We start from the raw sequence: 23991 nt of genomic DNA on the forward strand, positions 1-23991 counted from the left end.
ATGGCAGAAGAAATTCCTAAGCAGCAAAAATTCAAGAGGTGATTTGGGTGCTGTTAAAGACATTCAGTTTTATAAGGGAAGCAGAGCATGAAAGGTTGGAAAATTTGCAGCCTGACAATGAAATTGAAAAGAAAAATCCCATTTCCTGAGGAGAAAGTCAAGCTGGCTGTAGAAATTTGCGTAAGTAACAAGAAGCCAAATGTTAATCCCCAAGACAATAGGGAAAATACCCCCAGGGCATGTTAGAGGTCTTCATGGTTGGTCCTCCCATCAGAGGCCCGGAGGCCTAGGAGGAAAAAGTGATTTCGTGGGTCAGGCCCAGGGTCCCTGTGCTGTATGCAGCCTAGGGACTTGGTGCCCTGCATTCCAGCTGCTCCAGCCATGGCCGAAAGGGGTGAACATAGAGCTTGGGCCATGACTTCAGAGGGTGAAAGCCCCAAGCTTTGGCAGCTTTCAAGTGATGTTGAGCCTGCCAGTGCATAGAAGTTAAGAATTGGGGCTTGGGAAGCTCTGCCTAGATTTCAGAGGAGGTATGGAAATACCTGGATGTCCAGGCAGAAGTTTGCCACAGGGGTGGGGCCCTCATGAAGAACCTCTGCTCAGGGAGTACAGAAGGGAAATGTGGGGCCAGAGACCCCACACAGAGCCCCTACTGGGGCACCACCTAGTGGAGCTGTGAGAAGACAGCCACATTCCTCCAGACCCCAGAATGGTAGATCCACTGACAGCTTGCACCGTGCACCTGGAAAAGCTGCAGACACTCAATGCCAGCCCATGAAAGCAGCCCGGAGGGAGGCTGTACCCTGCAAAGCCACAGAGGTGGAGCTGCTGAAGACCATGGGAATCTACCTCTTGCATCAGTGTGACCTGGATGTGAGACATGCAGTCAAAAGAGATCATTTTGGAGCTTTAAGATTTGACTGCCCGGCTGGATTTCAGACTTGTCTGGGGCCTTAGCTCCTTTGTTTTGGCCAATTTCCCCCATTTGGAATGGCTGTATTTACCCAAAGCCTGTACCCCCATTGTATGTAGGAAGTAACTAACTTACTTTTAATTTTACAGGCTCATAGGTGGAAGGGACTTGCCTTGTCTTATATGAGACGTTGGACTGTGGACTTTTGAGTTAATGCTGAAATGAGTCAAGACTTTTGGGTACTGTTGGGAAGGCATGATTGGTTTTGAAATGTGAGTGACTTGTCCTCCTTGCCACATGCCATGATTGTGAGGTCTCTCCAGCCACTTGGAACTGTAGGTCCATTAAACCTCTTTCTTTTGTAAATTGCCCAGCCTTGGGTATGTCTTTATCAGCAGTGTGACAATAGACTAATACAGTAACACTTCAGTGTCTGATGTGTGTAGACTTTTGTTGTTGTTGTTGTTAGTAGCTGCAGACTTGGTGTCTGTCTCATGGAGTCTTCTCCTGGCTCCTCTGTTGATGTTTGTGGGTCAGCAGCTGACCCTTGACTGCCTCAGTGTATGTCCCACTCTGAAAAGTTCCTGCCACCCCAGAGACAGCAAACAGCCAACCTTGTCTGCATGGTTAACACACAGACATTATTCTCTGGTGGACCCTGAGGCAGCATGGAGTGACTGGAGAAACTCACAGATTGAAAGACAGCCATGGACTTGGGTTCCTGTTGCCACTTACTGGCTGCATGACTACAGTTCAACCACTTAACCTCTCTGAACCTCAGCTGTAAAATGTAGAATTAATCTCCAGTTCTGTAAAGCACTTGACACGGGAGCCCAACTGACAAAGATGGTCGTAATTCCCATCTGCTTTGAGGTTCTCAGCTGTGCAGCTTGGGTTTAAGGTGGTTAGAAATCTGTTGTCCAGATAAGCTGAACATTTCCACAAAAAACAGTTGACTTACAATTTCCACACAGTGTAGGTAACTGACAGAGCTTTCCCTGCCTAGTAGTGAGATATCAGAGCAGAGGAAAAAGAATCAAATTGTCAAACTTTCCTGGCCTCAGGCTGCCCTGCCAGTCTGCTGGCTTCCCCACCCTTGGTCATCCTGCCTATGCATGGCTTTCCAGTAAGTGTATGTGAGTTTTCTTCTCTTTGAAATTATAGAGAGGGATCATTGATTTACTCAAAACATTTCTTTGAACACCTGTTAGACACCAGGCAGAATTCTAGACTCTAGTTATACAGCAGTGAACAAAACAGGTAAAGTTCTTGCCCTCTTGGAGCTCATATTTCTAATCTGGTGAGGAAGACTATGAATAAGTATGCAAGGGGAGATATTGCGTGTTGGATGTTGATGAATGATAAAAAAAATTAAGGGTGTAAAGGACAGGAATGGCTAGTTTGGGTAGGTGTTGCTATGTTATATAGAAATGTCGTAGTAAATCTGGCTGATAAGATGCTATTTAATCAGAGACCTGAAGGAAATGAGGAGCAAGCCATGCAGGTGTCTGGGGAAGAGCATTCCAGGTAGAGGGAACAGCAAATCAAAATTCCTGACATTGAAGCATGCTTGGCAAGTTCAAGGAACCTCAGGGAGGCCAGTGTGACTGGAATAGAGTGAGAGAGTAATGAGGACAATAGCAACATTGATTGATTGGAAAGTAGATTCCAGGGCTTGTATCCAGCTGGCTTGTGCATGTCCTGAAGTCCTCACTGTTCAACCCTTGGAGGCAGAGACCGTGGTTCCAACTAAGACTCAGGGTGGGCAAGTGATATGCCCAGGATTCCACCTCCAAGTGGCAGAGCCATGATTCTAACCCTGATTCACATGGCTCCAGAGTCCTTGCACCTTCCATTGTGCTGGGCTGGTGTAGACCCCCACTCCCTCTCTTCTCACCCAAATCACTCTCTTGTTTTCCACGCTCCATCCAGCCTGGAGACTTAGCCCTGCTCCTTCACACCACTCTGTGTCGTATCACTGCCAAGTGGTATGGGGTGGGTTTCTGCAGATTTCATTCTCATCTGTAATATCTCTGAGAAGAGTCTTTATGCAGGTCAGAATTAGAATACATTGGGAATTATTATTTGGAAACAGAACATGGCTTCGGTACTGGCCTCTATTAGGAGAAGCAGGTGAGTATGCCAAATTACTCTTTTGAGGGCTCTGAGGGTGCCTTTGGGACAGTTGGGCTAGAGTAGTTTGCTAAAGGGCAAATTGTGGAATGTAGTAACATTGCCCCTTGTGATAGTTAATACGGAGTGTCAACTTGATTGGATTGAAGGATGCAAGTATTGTTCCTGGGTGTGTCTGTGAAGGTGTTGCCAAAGAAGATTAGCATTTGAGTCAGTGGACTGGAGGGGCAGACCCACCCTCAGTCTGGGTGGGCACCATCTAATCAGCTGTTAGTGTGACTAGAATAAAGCAGACAGAAGAACGTGGAAGGACTTGACTTGATGAGTCTTCTGGTCTTCATCTTTCTCCCATGCTGAATGCTGCCTGCCCTTGAACATCAGACTGCAAGTTCTTCAGATTTTGGGTTCTTAGACCTACACCAGTGGTTTGCCAGGGACTCTAAGACACTTGGCCACAGACTGAAGGTTGCACTGTGGGCTTCCCTACTTTTGAGGTTTTGGAACTCTGGCTGATCCACCACTGGCTTTCTTGCTCCTCAACTTGCAGACGGCCTATCATGGGACTTTACCTTGTGATGGTGTAAGTCAATTCTCCTGAATAAACTCTTCTTCATATATGCATCTATCCTATTAGTTCTGTCCCTCTAGAGAATGCTGATTAATACATTCTCTTAGGGGTCTTGTGAGAACTGAGTGAGTTAATGAAGTTAATGAGTGTAAAGCACTTAGAATGTCCCAGGCATACACTAAGTCTTTGGGCATTCCACTGTGGTCACCACCATGGGCCTCGAATCCCTCCAGTGATGGAGCCCTGGAATAGAAGATTCTGTGATTTGAATATTTGACTCGTCCAAACTTCATGTTGAAATTTGATCACCACTGTTGGAGGCGGGGCCTAATGGAAGGTGTTTGGGTCAAGGGATTGGATCCCTTAAGAGTAGATCAGTGCCCTCCTGGGGGGTGGGGTGAGTTCTCACTCTATGAATTCCCATGAGAGCTAGTTGTTAAAAAGAGCCTGACACCTCCCTGCTTTCTCTTACTTTCTTTCTGGCCATGTGATCTCCGCACGCGGAACTCCCCTGGGCCTTCTGCCATGAGTTAAGCAGCCTGAGACCCTCAGCAGATGCAGATGCCCAATCTTAAACTTTCCAGCCATCAGAATTTTGAGCAAAATAAACCTTTTTTCTTTATAAATTATGCAGCCTCAGGTATTTCTCTATAGCAACACAAAATGGACTAACACAGGGGGAGAGAGAGACAGATGAGGGCTCTGCAGTCATGGAGCTTCCAGGCTGGTGGGGATGACCAGCAATGAGCAAGTATCTGTATAAGTGCTACAGGAAATTTCAAATGTGATGTGCTAGTAAGTGAGCGGATGTTACCATTGTTAACATTTTGGGGATTTTCTTTTTGTCTGTTTTTTTTTTCTTTGCACATGTGCATGTTATATAAACAATAACAACATTAACAAAAGGGAGAGCACAGGATCTGCTATATTCTTCCCTTTTACCTAATAGTATATCATTGCAAATGGTCAATCACCACATATGGTCAGTGTATGGCTGTCTTAGTCTGTTTTATGCTGCTATAACAGAATACCTGAAATTGGATAATTCATAATAAACAGAAATTTATTGGTACATGTTTCTGGAGATTAGGAAGTCGAAGATCGAGGTGCCAGCATCTGGTGAGGGTCTTCAGGCTGCACTATCCCGTGGCAGAAGGTGAGAGGGCAAGAGAATGTGAAAGAGGGTAAAAGGGGGTGAATTTGTGCTTTTATAAGGAACCCATTCCTGCAATAATGGCATTAATTCATTCAATGGGGCAAAGCCCTCATGGCCTAATTACCTCTTAAAGTTCCCATGTCTTAATATGTTGCGTTAGGGATCAAGTTTGTTGCAATGGGGATCATCTCTTAATACTGTTGCACTGGGGACCAACACATGAACTTTGGGGGACACATTCAAACCATAAAAATGGAAGAATAATGTTTCCCCAGGGATGTCCACATCCTCATTCCTGGAGCCTGTGAACATATAACCTTACATGGCCAAGGGAATTAAGGTTACAGATATAATTAAGGTTCTATTCAGATGATCTTGAGATGGAGAGATTATTCTGGATTACCTGGTAGGCCCAGTGTAATCATATGAGTCCTTAAAAGATGAAAAGAAGAGGCAGAAGAGGGGGTCAAAGAGATGCAATGTGTGCAGGACTCAACCTGCCATTGCTAGCTTTGAAGATGAAGGGGCCACAAAGCAAGGAATGCGGGCAGCCTCTAGATGCTGGAAAAGGCAACGAAGTAGATTCTCTTCTAGAGCTTCTGGAAAGGAATGCAGCCTTGCTAGCACTTTGACTTTAGCCCAGGGAGATCTGCATCAGACTTTTGACTTCCAGAACTTGTGTTATTTAAAGTCACTGTGTTTGTAGTCGTTTGTTACAGCAGCAATAGGAAACTTATACCATCTGTTTCTAAACTTGTGCCTTCCCCCTAGAGCTCCCTGAAGGCAGGGACTGTGCCTTATTCACTCTGGGACCAAGTGCCTGGCACAGGCTTTGAGCTCAACAAACATTTGCTAAACTCTTTGCACCTATTCAGGAGCTGAGCCTCTGCATTAGGACTGGAGGGGACCCCTTTGTCTCTCTTTTCCATACACAAACCCCAGTCTTGATATGGCCCACTAGGAGTGGCCTCCAAGGCCTATAGACCTACTTCCAGCCCAGGCCAGCCTAAAGTGAGAGCAAGCCATACAGAAAGAACACTGCCTGCTGCCGTAGCTCTCACCAAGTAGCACCTCCTTCAGAAGGGGAATCCCTGTTAAGTAGAAGGGTTCCTAAGTGGAACTCAAAACATGCACATGGTTTTTGATGCTGGATACTGTGAATTTCTTGCCAGATTTTTACAAAAGAACCATTATTGATTCATTCAGCAGGGAAATAAATGAGGTAGAGACAAATCAAAAAGAAAATTGAAATAAAAGAAAAGAACAAGAAAAGCAAAAAGAATACAGTGATGTGAACTGTTCACCTCCTGAGTTGCTGCTTGCCCGTCTCTCCTTGTAAGGTGACTGCGACAGTAGGCCTGCCCCACGCTGGCTGCCCTGAGATTTGTATTAGTTAGCCTAGGGTGAGGCAGGGGCAGTGACGTTTTTAAAAGCTCAATGATCGAGCCTAGTAAGCAGCTGGGGGGGACACCCACTGCTGCACAATATTCTTGCTCTGCTCTGGTCTCAAGTTAGAAGCTCCCAAACCCTAAAACTGAGTGAAGGATGCTGCTTGAAAACCAGCCAAGCAGCCCTCTCATCTTATACATGGAGAAACCAAGATTTAGAAACACAGATGCCAATCCCACAGTCGTGCAGTGTGGCACCTGGTGTCCGGGTTGAGGCCAGGGCCTGCTTCTGTGGATTTATCATGCCCACCATCAATCTTACTAGTGTTGCCAACAGTCTTAAATCGGGACAGCTCCATCAACCTCCATCTGTGAGAGGCTTTCCTCTTATTTCTTTTAAGTTTTTTTTTTTTTCCTCCTCAAATGCTCCTTTGAAAGATCTGCTTTTGATGGGAGACATGGACTCGCCCTGCCTCCGCCTCCATGTCCACCGTCCCCTAGATGAGGCAATACCAATTAGCTAGTATGAACATGGGCTCTGGAGTCACTCAGGTGTGGCTCTGAAATTTGGCTGCACTAATACTGTGTGGTCCCTGAAAGCCTCAGTTTGACCAGCTGTAAAATGGGCTTAATACTAGTACATCATTCATAGTGGTTGTGAGGTTGAAAAGACGTGGAATACATTGAAAGTGCTCAGAACTACGTGTGACACATAAATGCCAGCTGTTATACATTATATTATTGTTTTAAATTACTACTGCTATAGGGAGGAGAATGTGGTTTCAGGTGTCAGAGTCAGTAAAGAACATCGACAGACATTTTTGCCGTTGCTTACTGGCTTCCTTTGGGATGTATGTGGCGTTGGTCAGTGGTGTCCACTCCTTGACCAGACAGGCACAAGTGCTCTCTTGGGGTCTGGTAACAGTGAGCTTCCAAGTGAATGCATGGTGTGATGAGCTTGTTAGCCTTGGAGCAGAGGCTCCCTGGGCTTTTACCTCTTACCTACCTTGCCCACCTTAAGGTCAGCCCACATGGGCTGCCTCCTGCAGGGGTCCTAGGTGTATGGACAGACATGAGTCCTTGCTTACTGTGGGATTCAGAAGGGGTTTGCTGACTTTTCCTTCACTGTCTCCATTACAGAAACATTTTCCATGCAAGTAATTGCAGAATGAGATAACATGGAGGAAGATGGGGCAGATGATAATGGATAAACTAAACTAACTTGATTACGATCTTTCCCAAACTTGTTATCCACACTTGCTGTGCTGTGCAAAATCTCAAAAGCCAATTAAGACCTTACAATCACAACTGCAGGTTCCAGAGAAGTCTCCCTTATAAGTCTAGCAGATCTGCCAACAGATTGAGAATGTTGAGAGTAACTCTTCTGCTCTGGATTTTTGTATTTCAGTGAGAATAGGGAGTTTTATTGTTACGCTTTTAAACAAAGCTATTAAACATCCAGGCGGGAGGGCAGCTCTTCCGCTGATGTGGTGTGTAGTGATTTAGGTGAACCTTTGGTATTTTAGAGTGGGATCGTTCTGATTGGTAACATTGTCAATTGCACAGATAACTGATTCATTTTAAGACATGTTGATGCCACTTACAAAATCACAAGTTAAAGGACTTTGGGAAATCATTTAAGTCAGAGAAGCAACATTTCATTTATTTCTCAGCTTACTATTAGCTTCCTTTTATCAGTATTACTTGACCTTTAAATCGGTTTTTTAATAGACAAGATAACCCTATAGGGTCATGGTAAGTGTGAATGAAATAATGAATGTTAAGTGTATAATTCAGCACCTGGAATATAGAAGGGGTGCTGAAACTTTTGGTTTCTCCATTGTTTGGGAGGGAGATTCATAGCATTTGGACAGAAAAAAAACTCTACAGTCATCCAGTCCAGTTCCTTAATGAGAAAAATGAGGAACAGAGAAAGAGAGAGAACTGTAAATGATTTACTCAGATTGTTTTAGCAGCTAAGCCAAGAATAGAACGTGAATGTCCTGGCTTCCAGAGTTGGTAGCTGCTTCTTACCTGGTCCTTGACCATTTCCCATGCCAGCAGGAAACCCAAAACTCTCAACCCGGAGGCACCTGGAAATCCAAGACAGGAGAGGGCCGGGGAACTAAGGGATGGAGACCATGATGAGAAAAGGCTCCAGAAGTCAGGGGCTCCCTGGGAGCAGATGTAGTCCCCACTGGAGAAGGACCATATCCCAAGATGGCCTTGTGGGGTGACATTATTCAGGAAGGGTGTGGGTGGAGGGAAGAGGAGCTTGGGGAAAAGAATGAGCAGGGAGAGTGATCAAAGAACAGAAGGGCAGTGCCAGGAGCCCAGAGTCAATGCCAGCCCCCCTTGAGTGGTTTATAAAGCATTTTCACATTTATTATCTTATTTGAAGCCCTAAAACAGTTCTGCCATGTGGGTGGAATGTCAATATGTGCTGAATGAATGAGTGAGTGAATGAATGAATGAATGATGACTGAAAGCTAACATTTATTAAACCTGCTTACTATGTGCCAGTCATTGCATGTATAATAAGCCTTTTACAGGTGAGGAAAGTGAGGCACACAGAAGTAAAGTGATTGGCTAAGGTCAAATCCTAGGAAGCATATTTCAGAATTCATGCTTTTCATTTCATTTAACTATCTTGCCATACTGCAAATGCATGAAAGAAGAGTAGGTGGATGAATTTCCATTTTACCAACAAAGAAGTAGCAACATTGAGGGGCAAGAGGCTCCTACAGTTGTAAAGTAATCAGTGGTCGAGTCACTGCTAGTTAGTTATTTTGATCTCTAGTCCAACATGCTGCTAACTAGCTCCAGCTTGTATCCCACACTACTTGGGCAGGCTCTGGGTCCTCCCACCACACACCGAGTCAAGCTGTTGTCTTCAGCCCACCCATCGTCCCACCCCCACCTCAGTGTGCTCTTGCCCCACATTTTCAAAAATGGTTGTAATGGAAATAGCCCAGGATTGTTGTTAGAAGTCTAAGTTCCAGTTTTGATGCTTGTTAGCGGAGTGACTTTGGGCAGGGCAAGAAACCTCTTTGAGACTCAGCTTCCCTCTCTGGAAAATGGAGATAACAGTGCCTACTTTTCACTTGTAAGGATTGAGATAAGATGTAAGAAGTGTCTAGCAGCTTCCTGGCAGGTAGGAAACACTCAATAAATTGATCACCTGATCCTTCCCTGCCTCCCTACTTCCTTTTCTCCCTCTAGGTGCCTTTGAAGATGTCTCATGTACTGCATGAATAAGGAGCAGTTCAGGCAGTCTGTGATGTATCAAACCCAGTTCTCAGTGAGTGCGGCAGGGCTGTTATAGCTCCATCAGCTGGGATAGATGATGAAGAATGCAAGGTCTGCAAGTTGATCTTTCATTGGAGAATTGGTGGTGATAGTGGTGGTGGACAGGGACACTCTGACCACACAAATGCTGTGGACCACTTCGTCTTAATGAAACACTTGGTGAATGAGTACCCAGCAAAGGCCAGGCTCCCTGAGAATAGACATGCATTTGTTCACACGGGAGCAGACTTCAGAGAGTGGGACTGAGGGGCCCTGGTGACTGTTAAATACCCACCACTCCCCAGACCAGCTAGCAGCCAGTCTGAGCAGCCGTGAGAGGTGGTGTGAGCACAGGGTCACACTGCACAGCTGGAGTAGGAGTGGGCCACAAACACATGAGTGTGGCAGTCTGGATGGGGAAGACCTTGGGGTGAGCATTTGCCTTGTCCAAAGTGGGCAGCTGCTTCTTAGTTTTTTGGACTGAGTGCTGCCACGGGGAGATGCAGACTCAAGGTTGCCAGATCAAATGCTTCATCAGAAGCCAGAAATTCAGATGTTAATGTAAGAGCTCCTGTTTTTAAAATATTGGCCATGAGTTACATTTAAAAAAAAATTTTTTTTTTTTTTAACATGGAGCAGCTCAAACCAAATATGCAGCAGGCTGCAATTAGTTCAGGCTGCCAGCTGCCAGCTTCCGATTAAAGATTCCATGTGGCAGAGGCTTGGGTCTTTATTGGAACAGCTGACATGGATTTATTTGTTCAGTCATTGATTTAACAAATATTTATTGAGCACCTACTGCATGCCAGGCACTATTCTAAGTGTTGGGGATACAGCTCAGATCACAAGCACACAAGAATGCCTGCTGCCCTTGTGGAGCTGGTGTTCTGCTGTGACCCCTCCATTCTGCCTGGGGGCACTGAATCTTTGCAGTAGTAATGATGATCATGACCCAGTTATCCTCTATCCTCTTCTGCGGGAGACTCAAAGTGAGCAGCTCAACCTCAATCATAAAGCCCAGTTGTACCAAACGGGCAGCCATTCCTGGTCCTTGACTCAGGCAGTGGCCGCTGGTGGGGACAGAGACACCACCTTGGAGATGTCTCCAGCTGTCCAAAGTCAAGACCAGTTCTATAGGCCACGTGGGTGAGATGCCTCCATTTGCATTTGAATTGAGAAGTTCAGAGTTTGCAGTACAGGTGGCCATGAAAACATCTACCGATATCCACCATGAGCAAAAACTTTTGGGGCAAAAATGAGGGCTCCTTCTCTGCTTAAAAACCACAGCCCCTACCATTCCTCAGGGTGGAAGGAAGCTTCTGCGTTCTTCAGAGCTCAACCACCAAGCGGGTGAACATGCTGCGGGAAGCTGCATTCCAGAGCCTCATTGAATGCTCATGTGTTTGCAACCCTGTCCTGGATGCCTGCCCTCAGCCTCTCCTCTAATCATGGACTGTATTTGTGGCTGTTTCATCTTACACATCTGATTCCTCTCACCTGCCAGACTATTCTAGAACACAGCCTTGTTCCTCCATGGGGGAACAGTAGGTCAGAGAAATGGTCAGGGGTGTCACGTCAGGACTGTGCTGATTTCTGCCAAGGACTCAGGTGAGATCTCGAGGGAGCAGCAGAAAGGCCTGATGCCACCTGTGCTGCTGCTCACTGGAGCCAGAGGAATTCAGATGACATTACAAGGATGGAAAATCTTAAAGACACCTCTCAGGCCGTATTTAGGAAAACGTGATCTCTGTATATTGTGTTTTAATGAAAATGGCAGCTCAAAAGCACCTTCAAACTAACTTCTATCTTTCACTGTTTTCTCCTGAGTGATAAGTAGCATTCTTTCCTGTCCTCGAGCCCCTATCTCTGCTCAGGGTCATATCCTAGAGTCTTGTTGTGTCCTGGTGCAGGGTATGCATAGACTGTCCCAGAGTGCTTTAGGCTCTGGCTAAATTCCTAAACGCTCCTATTTAATCTTGGAATGAACACTTTACTAGGTATTTTAGAGTTAAAGATTAGTTGGAGACTGAGATCTCATAGCAAGGAAATATACACTTTCCCCTTGTCCCTCCTTTGCTAGGTATGTCTTTCTATGTCTTTCCATGGCTCTTCGTTTGCCTGTGGCTCAGGTACAGCCAAGTGGTCCGTGCACCAAACATCATTTCCCATTGGGAAATTTATTTGGCCAAGAGAGGAGATGAGTTCTGGAGGTCTCTGGGCTGCTGGCCCTGCTGGGTGAGGGGACCTGGCTTGTGCTAAGGTGGATCTGGGCTCTGGGATGCCCAGGAAGCCAGTAGGAGGTGAATTATGCAGGTTTCCCTGAGTCATAACCTCACTGGTCTGGTTCTGCCTCAAGTCACCTGCCACTGTGATGCTCACTTTCACCAGTACCTCATCACTCAAAGTTATTAAGCAGCTGCTTTTGGAGGCATGCAGGGCCACATCTGAGCCAGGGAGAGGGCTCCTCAGTGCCCCAGGCTGCAGGGCACCAGCATCTTTAACCTGAGGCTTTTCTAAGTGGCTCATTTTGTGATTGACCCAACCTCTTTCCAGCTTCTCTTTCCTTTTGTTTCTGATATTTCTTATCCTGCCCTTCCTTTTACTTTGTAATTTTTCTCAGTACTCTTCCCATTGTCTTCACTGAAATCTAGATGAAGCTAAACATTTCCCAATAATAGGCTGTTGCTTTAGTTGATAAAACACCTAATTTTGTAGCATCTCAATGGCCAATGGGCACAGTTGTTTTACGGAACTTTTTGATGTGAAAATTTTTAAATACCCTCCACTAATTATCAGCACTTTTGTTTTATCTGCTTCCCTCTCTCCCTTTTTTGGTGAAGTCTATTAAAGCAGATCCTGGATATGGCATCCTGTCTGTAAACACTTTGATATGGAATTTTAATCTATAAGAACCACAACAAAAACCATACAAGCAAACAAAAATACCCAAGTGATCTCCCATTACTATTGTAATACCTGATGAAATTAATAATAATTTCTTTGAATCAGGATCCAAATAAGGTCCACACATATTTGGTATACAAGCTTTTGGAAACCATTTGTTTTTCATTTAGAATGTTTTGGTAATTAGTATTACTATTAATGCCAGTTGCTGAGTGCCTCTTGTGAGATCTTGACAATTATCTCAAATCTTCACCACCTCCTAGCAGTGTGCTCTGCCCATTTTACAGATGAGCAGGGCAACTTAACTGCTTGACCCAGGTTATGAGGCCTCGACTGGATCCTGCTCTGTCAGCCGCTGCACCCAGGTTTATGTGGACCAGGATTTTCTGTTTGTGTTCAGACAATGAAGACATTTTCAGTCTTCTGTTGTTTACTCCCAAAGGAAAGGCACCCTCTGTAGAAATGTTCGAAAGTAGTTGCACTAAATATTTGGACTTCTGGGGTGATGCATGTGGTTTCTGCACACTGTGTTGCTGCCACATATGCTTACGTTTACACCATGCGCCATAGCAGGCATGTTTGAATGTGTTTTGCTGTTTTTATTATGAGGCAGAAGTGGTTTTGAATACCCTGTTGCTGCTGAAGACAACTCCGGCAGGAAGCGAAGGTATATAAGCACAGAACAGCCTGGCTCTTCACATCCATTCTGTATTACCTCACTGCTTACTCCTCCCCACAGCCGCTGAGATAGTGGCAGTTATCTCCATTTACAGAAGAGGGCTCAGAGAGGACATATACCTTGCCCAAGTCACACCATGAGTAAGAGGCAAGGGCAGCATGCAGGGTTTTCAACTCCGCAGCTCTGGCTGCCAGCTGTTGTACTTTCAGAGCAACACTGTCTTCCTTGCTGTGTCCCCACTTTTGAGGTCCTGCTTCTGGACCTTTCTATGCCAACGTTTTTATACTGAAAAATTCCAAATATTTAGAAAGGTTGAAAGAGTAGAATGATCCCCTATATACTCTACCTAGATTTAGCAATTGTTAACATGTAATCATATTGGTTGGATATCTCTATTTATTGTTTATATATGCATTTTTCTGAACTACCTGAAAGTAACTACTGATATATAAGGCTCCTAAACCCCCCCTAAATGTTTCAGCTGCTTCTCCTACAAAGAAGGCATTCTTCCACATACCCATGTCATTACTGCACTGAAGAAAATTAGTATACTTCCTATCACCTAAAATCTAATTCATTCTTTAATCCCACAATTTCTCCAATCATCCCCAATGTTTCTTTTTAATAGCTTTTGGTTTGTTTTGACCCAAGATTTAGTCAGAGCACATATGTTTCATTTTTGGTTGTTTTGTCTCTTTAGGCTCTTGTAATCTGGAACATTTAGCTTTATTCTAGCTTTATTCCTGGGTTCACCTAATTGTTCATTGAGGGTGTTTGACTTGTTCCTCTTCCCCTGTTGGGTCTAAGGGTTTGATGAGATCCAGAGTATGCATGTTTGGGAAGAATGCTCAGTGGGTTGCCATGGCCTTCCTGTCTCCTTGTGTTGGGGGCACAGAAGAAAGGGTCAGTAGTTCCAGTGTCAGGGGCCACAGGTAAAGAATGCAAGTTAGGGTCATTTTTCTAAAAGCTGAAGAAGAGTTGGCATGAGCAGGCAGAGGCCTTGCATTGGGAGCTTTGCTTCACCCGCACGGCCTGTTCTGGTCCTCTCTCTGCCAGTGCCGCTGCCTTCCATGCCCTAGGAGCTGGATAGATGGATGACATCTCCAGGCTTGGGCCACACATTTCCACACTCTCCACTCACCAATCCACACCCATCCCACCCCAGTGTGTTTAGGAGGGTACAGCAGTAAAGTACATGTTTTCATTGTCTCCTATACACCTTTTTGTCGAGGGAGGGATTCCTGCCCTAGGGTTATGAGGACGGTAATACATGACACTCAACACTGGGCAGATGAGATCAACGGCAGCTTATTCCTCACATATACTCACAGCCCAGGGGAGGAGTACACTGCACACCATGCAGGGACACAAGGAACAGAGTGAACAGCCAGGGACTATGGGAGGCAGGCTTTGTAGTGTATCAGGAGGGTGGGGTGGTCCCTGGTAATGGCAGGAGGATGTAATTGACTTATTGAATAATTCCACAAGCTAGCAGGAAGCTGAGACTCACTATTCAGAGATAGGCAGAAACTGTGCCTGGTCATGTCAATAAGAAAGGTTATTTGGCTACAGGACCTTATTTGTGAAAGCAGAGTAGGGAGGGGAACTTGTGGTTAGGACATTTGAATCCATTTTTGTTTCAGGTGTCAAAACAAGACATAACATTGGGCCTCAATTTTAGACTTTACACTGCTCAAATTTAACACCTTCATTATTCATTCACTATGTGTACTCATCCTCCTATCCTCCTAAGCACTTCATATGAACTAATTCATTTAATCCTTACACCAACCCTCTGAGGTAGGCGCTATTATCAGCATCACTTCAGAGATGAGGCAACTGAGGCCTGAGAGGTCTCTTGCCCAAGGTCACGTGGCTGGTAAGGAAAGAATCAAAATCCAACCCAGGAGAGCTGCCTGCAGAATCTGTGCCCTCACAGTTGAAAAGGGCATGAGATTTAGAGTGAGGGCACGAGGACATGAATCCTGGCTCTGCCTTGGGTTTGCATTTATGCTTGCTAAGCCTCAGTCTTTGCATTTGTTGGGAGGCTTATCACAGAGCAAGAAGAACCATCGCCAAGAGGGGGTGGTAATTCCGGGAGCTGTTCCTGGTCTGGTCCAGGGCTGGTCTCTGCATGCCATTCTTCCTCATCCAGGCGAGTGGTGGATTATTTGATTAAATCAGCTGCTGTAAAGGAAGCCCCTCTTTGGATTATAGGTACAAGAGAGTTGGTGGGAGCAACTTCTTGGGGTCTTCATTTCTTTTTCCACCTCCTTCCCTGTGCATTCTTTCTTTCCCTTCTTTCCAACAAACATCAAACTTTGCTCTGCAAAAATCTGATCTCAGTCGTCCACACTGAGACTGGAGATCGACATGTTGCAGTTCCCGAGTAAGGTCACATCTCTATATCTCTAATTGGGGAAAAGTCTGTGTCTTATTAAAATAATTGCAGATAACACTGAGCTGGTGGGGAAAGCATGTATGTGTGTGTTGTGTGTGTGTATTGTGTATGACTGTGTTGCTTGATTTCCTTAAAAGTCCAGTGCATGTACGGAGGAATAGTGCACCCTGTGCCATATAGACGTAGGCAAGACATCTGACATCTTGTAGCTTCAGTGCCCTCATTTCTAAAATAGGAATAATGGTAATTCCTGCCTTATAGGGTTCTTATGAGGATGAAGTCCTGTTGGAAAGCAGCAAATGAAAGGCTTGGCATAAGATATCTGCGATATCATAACTATGATTATTATTCTAATTGTTAGCTTTGTTTTGGGGGATAGCCAACTACTCCAATTCACAGTAAAGACTTGTCTGAGGGCAGTTTGCTGGCCCACAGGCTCACAGAGATAATCCAGCAACATGTTCTCCCTATAACCACACCCACCCCTTGTTCCCAGGACTAATGAGTAACCTGATACGCCTCCTTTCCTGCCAAGAGTGGAGTGGCCTGCTTGTTCTGCTGACCACATCTGATGCCTGTTTATAAGAGCTTTTTCCTGTTGCCCGAGAGTGGCTGACTAGGGAGGAAAAGTCAATAGTGCAATAAGGAAACATGCTTTCCTTTTGGCTCTCACCTGGAAAACGTTTTTTGTTTATCATGTGTCTTCAAGTGTTATTATTTTTTTTCTTCAGATCTCAATTGTTGAAAGTGACTTTCTGGGCCATTGTTTGCTCATAGAATGACCAAATGATGCAGACTTTTGTTGCCATTCTTCTATCTGCTCCCTTTCCCCAACACACAACCTCACTACCCTTAGGTGGGGCTTAAAGAAGGTGGGGCAGCCTTCTCACACCCAGCATATTCACATGTGTAAGAGAAACAGTCACCGTTTATGGAGGCTTTCGGTGCTCTAGGTGCTGTGCTGGACCCTAACTTATTACTAAACAGAATGTTCACAATGGCCTTGGAAGGTATGGCAGCGTCTTGGGGGACAGGAGGAAGATATGTAGCTTCAGAGAGGTCAAGTGACTTTTTTCAAGCCACCCTGACAGCAAACACCAAAGCAGGGATTTGGACTAAGTCTAATGATCTGATTGGGTTTATATTTCAGTATAATCTTGTGTTATTTATAGTTGGGGAAAAGGATGGTGAGATCTGGCATCCTAGTACTTGACTTCAAAGTCCCCTGGAGTTTTAACCTATCTTGAAAAAGGCCTGTCATTCAGGCACATGGGCTAAGGGCATTGGCAAATCCATGAAATCTTGTAGAAGCTTATAGGGATCCTCTGGGGCTTTGGGCACTTGACTTTGAATTAGAAGAGGCCCAGGGGGACAGTGGCATCACTGTCCCTTGTCATGGACTTGCTGTTTCTGCTGATGTGATGTCAATATCAGCCATTCCTTTGGATTCCCAACTTTGGGTTGCACCTGTTGCCACATTTGACATGTGGACTGTGATAGATACATACCTTGGAACATCCCTAGAGGACCAGGGTCCTCACAGGTGGCTCTGTTTGGGAGGCTATTTCATGAGACCAACTACTGGGGCACTCCAATCTAGACATCTTCTTAAAGCAGAGTGCAGTGGCAAGCTCATGTGTTCTGATGTGTACAAGGAAAAACCTCAACAACCAATTCCACGATCTGTTGTGACCCAGATTATACAATCTGTAATCTCCATAAGAGTTGGGACCGTATTTGTATTCACCAGTGTTGTAGAACAGTACTTGGCACATCATGGACACTCAGTAAATATTTGTTGAATGAAGAAAACTTTGGCAAAGATGATAGTCCACTTTCTGTCCCCTCCTGTGGCCTTTCTGTGTAACAAGATACGTATCCTGGGTCCTTAAGTCATGTTGAGCTATGGAAACAGAATTAACTAACAAGAGCATGGGAATGAGACAGAGAGAGAGAGAGAGAGAGAGAGAGAGAGAAAGAGAATGTGTGTGTGTGTGTGTGTGTGTGTGTGTGTGTGTGTGCAGGTGAGCATATGTGAGTGTAGTTCTTATCTGTCATGAGTCTAGATGCTGCCCTATCTAGCCCTAGTCTGGGGATCTTCCTAGGGGCAGGACCATATTCTAACTTGATGCCAAGTCAGTTAAAAGCCTGGAGAGCCCCCAGTGATGCCACGTGTGCCTCTGGAATTGCATCTGCTGCTTGTAGGTGAAGATTCAGGTGACCAAAAAAAGGTAGTAGGTGGTGCTTTTGTGATTTAGCAGTGAAAGCCACTGGCAGCCACGGTTTGCTTAAAGGGGAGAGGTGTGTGGTTTTCTGTTATATTTTGCTTTCAGATCACTCCGACTTCAGTTTTCTTCTTGCTTTTCATTCTTAGTCAATGTCAGATCCTCCTTTACCTCTTTTCCATTTTGGTTAATTTTAGTGGATTCTCCCTGCATCTTAAATAATTGCATCCTTTTATTTGCCTTCCACTCACTTAATTTCAGGCAGTGTGTGTGTGTGTGCACACACGTGTGTGTTTATGTGTGTGGGGTGTGTGTGTGTGCATTTTGTGTGTATATATATGTAATTATAAGCTCTATCCCCTTTAAACATCTGAACCACACATGAACAATGCACAAGAGAAAATTGCTTGGCATAAAGTTAGAATTACATCTTTGAATTTTCGTCATGAATTTTTTTTTCTTGTCCTGTCTTATGGTGCTGAGTGAATGTGTCTTAAGGTCTTCAAACTATATCATGGGAAAATTAAGGAGAAAATACGTAAAACTGCCCCCACTTTGCCCAGGAGAAATTAAGATATAAATAGATTAAGATAACTGTCCAGATGGGTGCAGTGGCTCACGCCTGTAATCCCAGCACTTTGGGAGGCCGAGGCAGGCGGATAATGAGGTCAGGAGATCGAGACCATCCTAGCTAACATGGTGAAACCCTGTCTCTACTAAAAATACAAAAAATTAGCCAGGTGTGGTGGCGGGTGCCTGTAGTCCCAGCCACTCAGGAGGCTGAGGCAGGAGAATGTCATGAACCTGGGAGGTGGAGCTTGCAGAGAGCCGAGATTGCACCACCGCACTCCAGCCTGGGCGACAGAGCAAGACTCCATCTCAAAAAAGAAGAAAAAAAAAAAAAAAAGATAACTGTCCAATTTAAACAGCAAAGAAATAGAAGTATGTCTTGGATTAAAATCTAACAACAATTTACCTGACTTTGGGCAGTTAAAATTATCATTAAAGAAAATAATATGTTTACTTTGGTAGTAACTTTGCTTTTCAATGTAGTAACATTTGACCTGCACAGTCTAGACATTTTATTTTTAGTTTCAATCCCTATTAAGTGAAATGATGTTGACAATAGTTAACAATTCATGAATGCTTGTAATGGGGGAAGTCCGTGATTTTGGGGTTAGACTGGCATGGCTGCTGAACTAGAGTTTATTGATAACAATGAAGAAAATATTGCATTCACACCTATACAGTCTCATTAAATAGCATTTTTCCTTTGAAATGATTCATAAATGCTACCTTGTAATCTGTTAGAATTTGTAGGGCTGTTTATTTTTGGTCATCAAACCTGATGAAGTTTTAGGAGCCTTACTCTACTCTTAAACATATTGTGAGATGCAATGGATAACTAGTGCGATTATCCACATGATTTGAGTACAGAGGGCCCCGAGTTATGTACACAGACACACCAGCTCTTCTATTCTTTTTTTTTTTTTGAGATGGAGTCTCACTCTGTCACCCAGGCTGGAGTGCAGTGGCATGATCTTGGCTCATTGCAACCTCCACCTCCTGGGTTCAAGCAATTCTCTTGCCTCAGCCTTCCAAGTAGCTGGGATTACAGGCACGCACCACTACACCTGGCTAAGTTTTTGTTTTTAGTAGAGAAGGGGTTTTGCCATGTTGGCCAGGCTTGTCTCGAACTCCTTGCCTCATGTGATCCACCCGCCTTGGCCTCCCAAAAGCTCTTCTATTCTTAATGAAGGCTTTGCAGAGAAGGGAAAAGGCCTTCACAGTGAGAACAACAGGCCTGACCCTCATCCCCAAAGGACCTCTGCATCCTTGGATCTGTCAGAGCCTTCTGGGCTTTATTTCTGTATTTATTGGAAATAAAAGTAAACTAAATGGTTTTACCCACCTTCTAGTGGTCAAAGAGTTGCTGCAATTTCTTTAACTTTTTCTTAAAAAGCTCAAGGACGTCCGTAATTACGCTGGCCAGGAATATACTGACACTTGCGAGCTACTAAGGCTGGCCGGGCTATAGTCCTCTACACTGAATGGCTTCAGGTTTCGGTGCCTTTGAGTTTTCATTTTGTTTTCTATATTCTTTTCTCCCCGCATGACACAAGTGGTGCTTGAGATGATTTTAATGGCTTTGTTAGGTGGGTTTAGATTTAGATTGTACTGGGTTGGTACATAGGCAATTGGGGGTTTTGCTATGCTTTAAAAAAAAAAATGGCAACAACCACAATTACTTTTGCACCAATGTAATACATGGATATGACCCACATTCTACCACAGTCATGGAGAAGATTCCCTGGGGATCATGTTAAATGCAGACTCTGATCTACTGGGTCTGGGGTGGGGCTGGAGATTCTGCATTTTTAACAAGATCCCATAAGATGCTGCTGCCCTGGACCCTTGTGACTCAAGGTTTGATCTACAAATCGGCAGCATGGCACCCCCAGGAGCTTGCTGGAAATGCTAGCTCTAAGGTCTTTTCTGAACCTGCTGTCTCTGTATCTGCAGTCACAAGCCTCCCAGTGATCTCTGGACACATTAAAGTTTGGGAACCGCCAACGTAACACACTGCTGGAGACCACGCCTTCACACTTTCCCTAGAAGCAGGGATCCCATTTCTTGGATTCCAAACCACTTCCAAAGAGCTTGTGGAAGGATGTTTCCAGGCCTGGGCATGTTCTCTCTTGGGAACACCTTTAACCTCTCCAGGACTTTCCATTCCACTCTGTGCCCTCCTCTGTCCCTGTTAAGATCCTTAAGCTTTATGAAGACCTTGGTCCTCTGCATATTAGCTCCACTGTCTGCGTTCTTTGAGACAGACGCCAGTGGCTGAAGCATGGCTGGAGAAGGGACATCGATCTTTCTTAGTACTGCTGTTCCTAGAGGATATAATTTGCTTGATAAATGGGTTCTGGCTGCAGCTACTCAGGGTGGAGTGAGGGATTGTGCAAAATGCTGGGTGCACCAGGCTTTAGAAAAATTGCCAGGAGGATAATAAAACCTGAAAGACAAACAAGACGAGGAAGGAAGATGCTCTGTGGTGTACCTGGTCCCATTGCCCTGTGGCCGGCTGTGTGAGAAGAAATAGGAGTCAAGGTTCTGGGGTCTCACAGAGTGGGAGTGTGTGGCCATCACAGTGTCAGTAGCACCCTGTGGGTGGCAGAGTATATTTCAGAGGTGGCTGCAGCCATATCCCTCATTCATCTGCTTTTCTATAGTAAGAACTTGCCACACCCCAGTCAATGGGTGGAGTCATTTCCCCTCCCTGGAATCCAGACTGACCTTAGGATTCACTTCTGACTGGAGATGACACTACACAACTTCTGAGACTAGGTTGGAAAAAGCCATTGAGCTTCTGCCTTGTTCTCCTGGGATACCTGCTGTGGGGGAAGCCAGTAGCTATGAATAATTCTGACCACCCTGAGACCACAGTGCTGGAGAGGAAGGGTTTTTCTAGGGGTGGAGGGATGGGGTTCGAGATCTTTTATTTTCAGAGCTTGCAACAGTTGGTTAGCAACGCTAGCTAAGTTGGTATGATCCGAAGGCCAATCACCTTTCTCTTTAGGCACTCAACCAATAGAATCTCTTTCTTACAAACAAGATCATTGACCAGTTGGGATCTGTCTCAACGTGTGTGTGGGAAGAGGTTCTCTCCCCCTACTTCTCCCAACAAGATTGTTTTATAGCCAAATGAAACTCAAATCCATAATACAGCAACTAGTCATCTCCTGTATCACTGATTCCCCCCACCCCCAGAATAGGAAGTTGAGGTAAGAGGGGAGAGACTGTCCTATTATACGAAAAACAACAGCAGGGGTTCCAGCTAACAGCCTGGTCAGTGGACAGCCGTTGACTGTGCCCACATGAGAGATGCTAAGTGGGAACTACCTAGAGGATGAGCCCCTCTCAATTTCCTGATCCACAAATTCATGAGCAAAATAAAATGTTTTGAAGTAATTTGTTATGTAGCTACAGAAACTGGAGTATTCTGAAGCTTTGGTTATCAGAGAGACACTACACATTCTTAAAGACATCCTTCAAGCAAAATTTATTTCATTTCACTTCATTTCATTATGTCTTAAAAACACTTGGGAGCAGGGAGTAGGTTGTCACAAAATCAAACAAAGCCCGAAAACCGTCTAATAAAAACATGCGGCTTTAGGCTACAGTAAAATGATAATAGTAATACAATTCTAGTTTTTGTTTCTCTTCTGTCAGGCCCTACATATATATTCCATCGTTTAACTTTCATTCCAACTCTGTAAGGTGTGTCTCTTTTAGAGATGAAGAAACTGAGGCTCAGAAAATGTTAAATGACTCACCATGTGCCAGAGTTGGGGTTTGAATGCTGCTGGACCTGACTCTAGAGCCTGTCCTGCAGTGGGTGGAAGAGTTGTTAATGAGAAGAGTTAAATTACAGGATGTCCTGTCCTTGGATCCTAGCCTCTGGGACCCTTAGGTGTCATTTAGTTCAATGCTGGGGACTCCTGGCCCATCATAGTGTTTTAAAATCCACATTACCAGACTCTGTTCACGTGGAGTCTTAGGTCTGTGGTAGGGTGTTTTCTAGAAAGTTCTGACCCTTCTCAAATTGAAGTCTCGGATTTAGTTCAGCCTCCCCCATTGCAGAGGCCCTGGGAGAGGAAGCAGCTTGCTCCACAGCACGGAGCAGCTCAGCTGGCGAGCTGGGGCAGAGAGCAGGTTTCTGATGCTCAGAGAGGGTGCTCCTCCAGGCAGCTCTAGAGGAGGTTTGGAAGACTGATAGCAGAAGTGACTTGCACCCCAGTGAGGGGATGCAGTAGGGATTCTGTAATAGAAGTGCTCCAGGTTCAGGGTTGGTGAAGGGTTGACTGGGTTCTGTGATGATGGCACTGCAGGAGTCCATTCAGTCATCTAGCAAATAGCTACCAAGAGATGCCTGTGTGCCAGGCAGAGGCGCTGGGGGCCCAGTGCTGAGCAGAACGGTCATGGGTACCACTGCTTTTCGAAATTACATAAATATACAGACTTTTAGGACTTAAAACGTCACAGAGGAGGCAGGGAGAGAAGGGGAAAGAGAAGGAGGGAGGGAGAGACAGGGAGAGAGACACAGAAGATGGGTGGATTTTAGGTTTCTTAGATACGCAATAGAATTGAGAGTCAGGCTGATCAAAGTAAGAATAGTTTCAGTGTCACCTGTTCAAAGTCCCAAATAGATGTTAACTTCCGTGGTCTCTGAGTGCCTACAGTGGCCCAGCCGTGCTACTGGGCTCTGAGGTGACAGCCCTGGAGTGGCTCCTGCCCTCATACCCTCACAGGGGAGCTGAAGCTGCAAACAGAACATACTCGTACAACGTCCCAAATCTGGGATAGAAACCGGGGCTGTGGGACTCCTGATTCTGTCTGGAGACTGGGATGGCTTTAGGTGACCAACTGTCCTGGTTTGCTCAAGACTGAGGGGTTTCCTGGGATATAGGACTTTCAGTGCTAAAACTGGAAAAGTTATGGACAAACCAAGACTGCTGGCCACCCTAGAGGGTTTCCTAGAGGAGGAGAAAGCTGAGCTTCTCCTCCTCTCCTGCTCCCCTGCACTCTTCATCTTGGATCATGGGAATCCTTTTCCCAGAAACCCAAACCAGAAGCCTAGGAATCAGCTTCAGCCACTCCTGCCCACAGGTTCTCCATGCCATCCATTTCCTCTCCAGTCTGCTAGTCTCTCTTGCAGGGACAACTGCCACAACCTCAGCACCTCCCACCTTGCCTTCTATTCTCTCTTCCAAGTTCCATCCTCACCATGGCCAGGGCCACCATTTTGAATTGGAATTCCCATTTACCATGCTCCTTTACCAAACCTCTCCTTGGCTCAAAATCAAAGTCCTCTAGCCTGGCACTCAAAGCACCAAATGACCTGGCTTCTTTTGCCCTCTCCAACTGCATCTGAAGTGGTGCTGAACTTAGTTCCTCAGGTAAAGATTGGCTGGAGAGCTGGGAGGTGGCCTGATGGCTGAGATCTGAAAAAGCAAACCCCTGCATTTCTGACCCTTTCTTAGTTTTTCTCTTGGCAGTGACTGCTTTTCATTGCCCAACCAATGAAGACAGCACACGGGCAGCTGTGCCAGTTACTCCCTCGCTTATGTTCCACCTCAAGCCTGTTTTGTTTTCAAGAGACCACACTGCTGCCCTGGCCTTGCCCCATTCTGACTTCAGTTTCCAGTTTACTTTGGAACCCCAAGTCCTTAGAGTCTTTGTACACACAAAGCTACTCCCTTATGCATGGAATTTGTCCTTGCTGGCAGGTGGTGATGGAAGAGTCTGTAAAGTCTCAGTGATTCTTTCAGTCCT

The 23991-nt window shown here is 45.2% G+C and overlaps 1 protein-coding gene across 4 annotated transcripts in view; it reads left to right on the forward strand.

Annotated features, from left to right (window-relative positions):
• PLPP4 (phospholipid phosphatase 4) overlaps positions 1-23991 on the forward strand; it is a 134697-nt gene that overhangs the window by 25382 nt on the left and 85324 nt on the right.

The sequence above is a fragment of the Macaca mulatta genome, chromosome 9 (assembly GCF_049350105.2).
Source record: "Macaca mulatta isolate MMU2019108-1 chromosome 9, T2T-MMU8v2.0, whole genome shotgun sequence".
NCBI lineage: Eukaryota > Metazoa > Chordata > Mammalia > Primates > Cercopithecidae > Macaca > Macaca mulatta.